This window comes from Mus caroli, chromosome 11 (assembly GCF_900094665.2).
Source record: "Mus caroli chromosome 11, CAROLI_EIJ_v1.1, whole genome shotgun sequence".
NCBI classification, from domain to species: domain Eukaryota; kingdom Metazoa; phylum Chordata; class Mammalia; order Rodentia; family Muridae; genus Mus; species Mus caroli.
In genome coordinates this window covers 82771976-82779695 of record NC_034580.1, presented here as the reverse complement: position 1 = coordinate 82779695, position 7720 = coordinate 82771976, and positions in this window count along the sequence as shown.

Genomic DNA, 7720 nt, shown 5'->3' with positions numbered 1-7720 from the left:
TTCATAGAGAATCACTCCCCAGGTGGAAAGTAACTGTCTGACAATAAGCCTTTGGCCAAGTTTTTAAGAAAAGTCAGGATTTCCTTGTATAGAGGGAACTTCCTTATTCGTCTTGGATTCTAGGAGTTCTCAGGGACTCAGCCAAGGAGAAATCAGCTAGAAGACCTTATGAAGTCAGCCTCACAGGTCAATCAGGCTGTGCTAGCCCAGCTTGAACAAGGTACCTTTTGTGATGTATAGATTTATTCCTATCTTGTTTGAAACTGATATATGAATTAAATAATAAGTGATTGATGATGACGAAGATATAATAACAGAGCTCCAGCCTTTTCCAAGTTTCATGAATAACCATTCAGTTTAGTTGACTCTAGGGACAAAACCTAGGTTACTCAAGTCATAAATTCTCTCATTATTCCAGGAGCAGACAGTATCATGGTTTGGTCTTGACAATAAACAACTGGTTGAGCGCCTTGGGCATGACTTACCAGAGTCTTAGTTTCAACCTGAAAACTATTGCCTCCTACATGAGAATCACACAATAAATATTAACGTCCCTTCTCATTAATGATCCTCTTGTTGACAGTTAGATTTAGATATTCATCCTTTCTCTTTTCTTTTCCTCCTCCCCTCCCCCTCTTTTAAAACAGCATCTCACATAACCCAGGCTAGCCTTGAACTCTTTCTGTAGCCAAAGATGAGCTTGTGCTTCTGACATCCACTTCCCAAGGAGTGGGAATATCATATTGGCATGTGCTAGCATCCCCAGTTTATGTCATGCTGGGAATCCTGCACAAGGCCTCATATATGTTAGATAAGCTATCCACGAAGCTATATCCCAACCTTCTTTTATTTATACACTTTTTTGGGGGGGGGGTGTAGGGGAACAGAGTTTTCTGGCTGTCCTGGAACCTACTCTGAAAGACCAGGCTGGCCTTGAACTCAAAGATCTGCCTGCCTTTGCCTCCTAAGTGCTGAAATTAAAGGTATGCACCATCACACCTGGCTCTTTTATAAACATTTTACGTATATGTTCATGTGAGTACTGGTGCCCCCAAGGATAGAGGTGTTGGACCATTGTGAGCCACTTGATGTGGGGGCTGAGAATCAAACTCAAGCTTTCTGCAAGAACAGTATGTGCTCTTAACCGCTGAGCCACCTTTTCAGCACCCTCCTCTTTGGGGACAGATTCTCACTAGCCCAGGTTAGACTCAAACTTACCGTCCTCTCACCTCAGCTTCTCAAGTTGTGGGAATTTTAGGCAGGTGCCATTATACCTGGTCTTATGGCCTGGGTAGAGTCTTTCAAACCATATGTTCTCTATCTCTATGTGTCTGTCTGTCTGTCTGTAACCCTGGCTGTCCTAGAACCCACTCTATAGAACAAGCTGGACTCCTGTCTGTAGCCCTGGCTGTCCTGGAACTCACTCTATAGAACAAGCTGGACTCCTGTCTGTCTGTAGCCCTGGCTGTCCTGGAACTCACTCTATAGAACAAGCTGGACTCAAACTCATAGATCTGCCTGCCTCTGCCTTGCTGTGCTGGGACTAAAGGTGTACACCACCACTGCCTGGCATGGCTTTTTTCTCCTTGAAGAGCAACTTTCCACTTTCAATGAACACTGTGGATAAAGAAACTGTTACCTTTTCCTTTGACCTCTTTTACCCTCTTTTTTTGACAGAAATTACCATATGTAACTCTGAAAGACAAAGGTTTTGTTTGAGACAGAATCTGACTATGTAGCACAGGTTGGCCTCTTACCCACAATCCTCCTGAATGTTGCAATTTCATATATTAGGCCAAAACTTACCTTCACAATTTAAAAAAAAATATTTAATATATGAATGTTCTGCTGCATGTATGCCTGCAGGCCAGAAGAAAGCACCAGATTTCCTTATAGATGATTGTGAGTCACCACATGGTTGCTGGAATTTGAACTCGGGACCTCTGGAAGAGCAGCCAGTGCTCTCACCCGCTGAGCCGTCACTCCAGCCCCACCTTCAGATTTTTGTGCACACTGACCATTCTCTTGTATTAGTCTTTCTTCAAATGAGTCATGATAAAATTAATTAGGTTTATGGTTAATTATAGTGGTATTCTAATCTCTCCAAGGACTTGAATTTTAAGTATTTCTAAACTCTGTCTATTTTCTCCAATTAAAGGAGTTTGCAAAGAATTACAAAAACTTGAAATTATGTAACAGGATCAAACTTCCCTATTTTATTATTTAATAAGTATTTTCTGTATTTCTCATATATGGACATAAAGTTATATAGGTAGAATCCTATTTGTCTACTGGAGTATTACTACTATCACTACTTCATATGTCATGGGTATGTTTCCATGCTAATCCATATCTATAATATGATTTTGAATGAATTCACTTATGGTTATTTCACAAGTTTTGTTGTTTTGTTTTTCTTTTTTTTTTTAGATTTATTTATTTATTATATGTAAGTACACTGTAGCTGTCTTCAGACACTCCAGAAGAGGGCGCCAGATCTCGTTACGGATGGTTGTGAGCCACCATGTGGTTGCTGGGATTTGAACTCTGGACCTTCGGAAGAGCAGTCGGGTGCTCTTACCCACTGAGCCATCTCACCAGCCCCCTGTTTTGTTTTTCAAGACAGTGTTTCTTCATGTAGCCCTGGCTGTCCTGGAACTTACTCTGTAGACCAGGCTGACCTTAAACTCACAGAGATCCACCTGCTCTGCCTCCCAAATAGTGGGATTTAAGGCATTTAACTACCACTGCCCAGCTATTATTTCATAATTTTTTTCCCAGCCCACTCCAGCCCCACTTGCTCTGGCCTGTTTATTTATTAGATATAAGTACACTGTAACTGTCTTCAGACACATGAGAAGAGGGCATCAGATCTCATTACACATGGTTGTGAGCCACCATATGGTTTCTGGGATTTGAACTCATGCCCTCTAGAAAAGCAGTCAGTGCTCTTAACTGTTGAGCCATCTCTCCAGCCCTTATTTCATAATTTTTAAATAAGTCTTTTATTATTGGATACTTGGGATATTTTTAATAGTTCTGTATTATGAATGCTACAATAACCATATATGTATGTGTGTGTGTGTATATATATATATATATATATATATGCTATTATGTCTTTATACACTCTATTATGTCTTTATATACTTTATTATGCCCTCCTTAGGAGAGCAATTCTTTACTTCTTTGGTTTATTTATTTTATGAGTATTTTGTCTGTTATGTATACATGTGTACCATGTGCCTCATGCCCAAAATGCTCAAAGAAGGCATCTGATGTCCTGGCACTGGGTTAGGGGTGGTTGTAAACCACCATGTGGGTGATGAGCACTAAACCTGGGTCTTCTGAAAGATCACTAAGTGCTCTTAGCTGCTAGAGCCATCTCTTTAGGGAGGGGGAGAAAACGTTTTGGAGTTGGTTCTCTCCTTCTGCTGTGGGGTTTAGGGATTGGACTCAGGTCATCAGGCTCGTCTGGCTCTACTCACTGAGCCACCTCACCAGCTCCGTTTCTCTAAGTCTCAATGTTTCTTCAGTGCAGTCTTGAGCTGCCTCAGAGCTACAGTGCCATCTATAAATACAGAAATGCATTTGTTCCAGTGTGACCATGGGAAGGTCATGCAGTCCCCTTTGAATAGTCTCCTCTCTTGTAAGGAAGGTATTAACACCCAGCCCTCTCTTGTAACATATTAGCTGAGTATCCATCAAGGCCAATAGTTCTGGAAAAGTCTCTAACCTTTCTCTTTAGCTTCATAGTTCTACTTTTGACTATTCTTGTTAACTAAAGTATGTCAACCCAGAACATGTTTTTTTGTGTGTGTGCTTAAAAGCTCATCCTGGAACTCACTTTGTAGACCAGGCTGGCCTCGAACTCAGAAATCCACCTGTCTCTGCCTCCCGAGTGCTATACAGAGAAACCCTGTCTCGAAAAACAAAAAAAAAAAGCTCATCCTAAGAAAGGCTTGGTGCTACACTGGGATCCTGAACCAACCTAGTGTAGTTACTATCTGGCTAATAAAGACTTTTTATTGGCTTAAACCCATGTTCCAGCAGTCTTCACTGGTGAACAGCCCAAAATACAAATCTGGGTTACCTCAGTGAACAACACAAATATGACGTGGCCTTCTTCAGCTTATAGTTGGTAAGAACAAGAGTGGACGATCTTACTGGCCTGTAAGTGTGTTGTGCAGTATGAAATAAAAGTATGGAGCCAGAGAGGGGCTTGGCAGGTAAGAGTGCTTGCTGTGGAGCCTTGACAACATGAGCTCTAGCTCTGTAACCCATGATAGAAAGATAAACCCAGGCCTGGAAGTCATCCTCTGACCTCAACATATATGTTGTGACACGGGCACCTGTATGCTCCAGCACTCCCACACACAATATATATTTTTGAGACAGGGTCTTTCTATTATGAGGCCCTCGAATTGCTATGTAGACCAGGCTGTCCTCAAATTCAGAGATTCACCTGCCTCTGCCTTCCAAGTGCTAGATTTAAAAGGCATAGGCTAATGTGGTGTGTGTGTGTGTGGTGTATGTGTGTAACTGTAACAAGTTGATCTATGCACAGGTTAGAAGGAGGCAGGCAGAATACTAGTAGAGAATCTTACAGAATCTTCAAAAACATCAACAAGATTCTCTGAGGAAATTAAGTAAGCTGAGAAACAAGCAATATAGCTAGATACGCAAGGGCAGCACATGCCACAGTGTACTTAAAGAGCTAAGAGAACTCCATTGTCTCTAAGCGCCATAGGCTCAGATCCGAGCAGGATCCGTAGAGTGAAAAGATCACTGTGAAGGTGGAACGATGACTCACTAAAGTGCTTGCTGTGCACACGTGAAGACTCAGAAAAGGCAGGTGTGGTGTGTACTTGTGACCCCTGTGCTTGCGGAGGCAAAGGCAGATCTCTAGAGCCCAACAGCCAGCCATTCTAACCAATCGATGAGCTCCAGGGTCTGTAAGAACTCCTATCTCAAAAATCAGTGTGAGGAGCAATAGAGGAAGGTACAGTGGTGACTTCCGGCCTCCACACACCAACACTCATATACCCGAGCACACGTGTGCATATAGCTTCTATGCATACGCCAGAAAAATGAATGAGAGGTCACTGTGGTTGGGGTACAGATTAGCTGCCAGGGTACTCGTCAAACAGATTCCAGCCTGAGCTAGACTAAACCGGAGTGCTGATAAAGGCCTATAATCTTAGCACTCAGAAGGTGGAGGAATGAAGATTCCCAAGTTCCAGGTCATACTCAACAGAAATTGAAAGCTAGCTCAGAATACATGAGCTCCTATCTCAAAACAGGAACAACAATACGTTGTGTTAAATATTAGAGAGGGGAGAGAGTTTTCTAGCAGTTCCTATGTTTTGCCATGGTCTGTAATCCCCCTTGCTTAGTCTTCCATCTTCACTGTACTTCTTAGGCATGTGGGTGCTTTGCCTACATTTATGCCTGTGCACCATTTGTCCAACTGGAAGAACATCCAGTGAGCCATAGCTCCAGCCCCTCACTGCAACTTCCTGACAGCTTCCCCGGACCTTATTCTGCTTCTCTATCACACTGGCATTTTACACATGCTGGCCTCTTGTGGGGCGCCGCTATCTTCCGGTACTGAGCAATCGCCATTACAAGATGGCGCTCATTTCCTCAGTACCAACTAGTAAACATCTAGTTTGCGCCTGCGCTGGAAATCCCCGCCCCGGGCAGCTCCGCCTCAGGGATAACATCATATGGGTGATCAGTGTTGAGCCAATCATGGCTTGCCACGTCCGAGGCGGGGAGAATTTCCTATATAAAGGAGGGGCTCGGGCTGCCTGGGGTCTCCGGTTGTGAAGCTTATGCTCTCCCTCTCAAGACGCATAAAGCTTGCTGCAGAAGAACCCTACTGTGTGTGGTGTCCTCATTCGCGGGCGAATCAGCGAACACTCACAGCCTCTCATACCTCAGTTCAGTGTCCCTCGGAGTTCTGTGCCTGCTGTTCTTGCTGCTGGATGACCATCCTCCAGACAAGGTTAAAGGTCACATCTTCAAAGCAACTTCCCTTGAATACTTTATTTAATGTTAAGTTGCCTGTTTTTTTTTTTAAAGATTAATTTGTTTATGTATTTTATGTATATAGATACTCTGTCTGCATGTACGTCTGCACATTGGAATACATCATCAGACAGTTGTGAGATGCTGAATGGGTGCTGGATATTGAACTCAGAACCTTGGGAAGAGCAGTGAGTACTTAACCACTGAGCCATCTCTCATTCCCATTCAGTTGCCTCTTAACATCCAGATGTAATTACTGTCCTCTTAACCTATTTATTATCATTACAGCATTTACCATTATTATTATTTGGTCACTGAATAGCTCAGTAAACTCCGGGACAGCAGACTTGGCTTGGCTCATAATTGCTTGAAGGCCTAGGGCAGTGACTGGCATGTAGGAGTTATTACAAAGATTTGTAAGGCAGGCATGGTGTCAAGTACCTGTAATTCTAGCACTTGAAAGGCAGATTCAGGAAGTTCAAGGCCAGCCTTATAGGAGACATACTAGCTGGAAGGAGCCCCTTGAGAAGGCTGTTGGACAGGCAGTGGCAACAAAAAACAAGAGAGGTGAGAATAAGGAACCTAGAGTTTGGAGGTCAAAGTTTCTTGCCTGACTAGCAGGGAGGGGTTCTTTGCTCTTGTCTTGTTTTGTTTTCTCACACTGTAGCCCAGAATGGCCTCGAACTCTCAGCAATCTTCCTGCCTCAGCCTCCAAGTGCTGAGACTGTAATCCTGTGTCACCATGCCCAGCTTGAAACAAACAAGTCTTTACTGATTTTTAAGAGTTAAGATTGTAAATCTAGCCGGGCAGTGGTGGTGCACGCCTTTAATCCCAGCACTTGGGAGGCAGAGCCAGGCGGATTTCTGAGTTTGAGGCCAGCCTGGTCTACAGAGTGAGTTCCAGGACAGCCAGAGGAAACCCTGTCTCAAACCCACCCCCCACCAAAAGATTGTAAATCTAATGGAATCAAAGATGGTATCTGGATCTCTGATTTGAGTGGATAACACGACACTAATACTGAGTGGGAGGGCAAGCCAACCACGGTGAGCTCGGTATTGGCTGGGCCAGTGAGTTACCTGAAAAAAATCCACAAGGAGGCACTGAGTGCATCGTAAGTGCATGGGCTCACATCAGAGACCCATTCCTCACAATACAGGATTGTTAGAGCATGCCCGATGACCAAAGCCATGGAAGTAAACTAGGTCACTGCTCTGTGCTGTGAGAGACACCATGACCAAGGCAACTCTTACAAAAGAAAGCATTTCATTGGCAGCTTGCTTACAGTTTCAGAGGGTTAGCTCACAATCTTCATGACAGGCATGGGACTGAGAGTTTTAAATCTCATGAGGGGAGGGGAAGGACCTGGGCCTGGCATGGGCTTTTGAAGCCTGATCCTTGCAACGCAGGCTGCAATAAGGCCAGAGCTTCCAATCCTTCCAAAGAGCTGGGGACTAAGCAGGCAAATCCATGAGCCTCTGGAGGCCATTCTCATTCAGACCATCAGTCATCCTTAAAGAACATTAAGAGTGGAGGTGGAGGCTGGGCGTGGTGGTGCACGCCTTTAATCCCAGCACTCGGGAGGCAGAGGCAGGCGGACTTTTGAGTTCGAGATCAGCCTAGTCTACAAAGTGAGTTCCAGGACAGCCAAGGCTACACAGAGAAACCCTGTCTCAAAAAAAAAAAAAA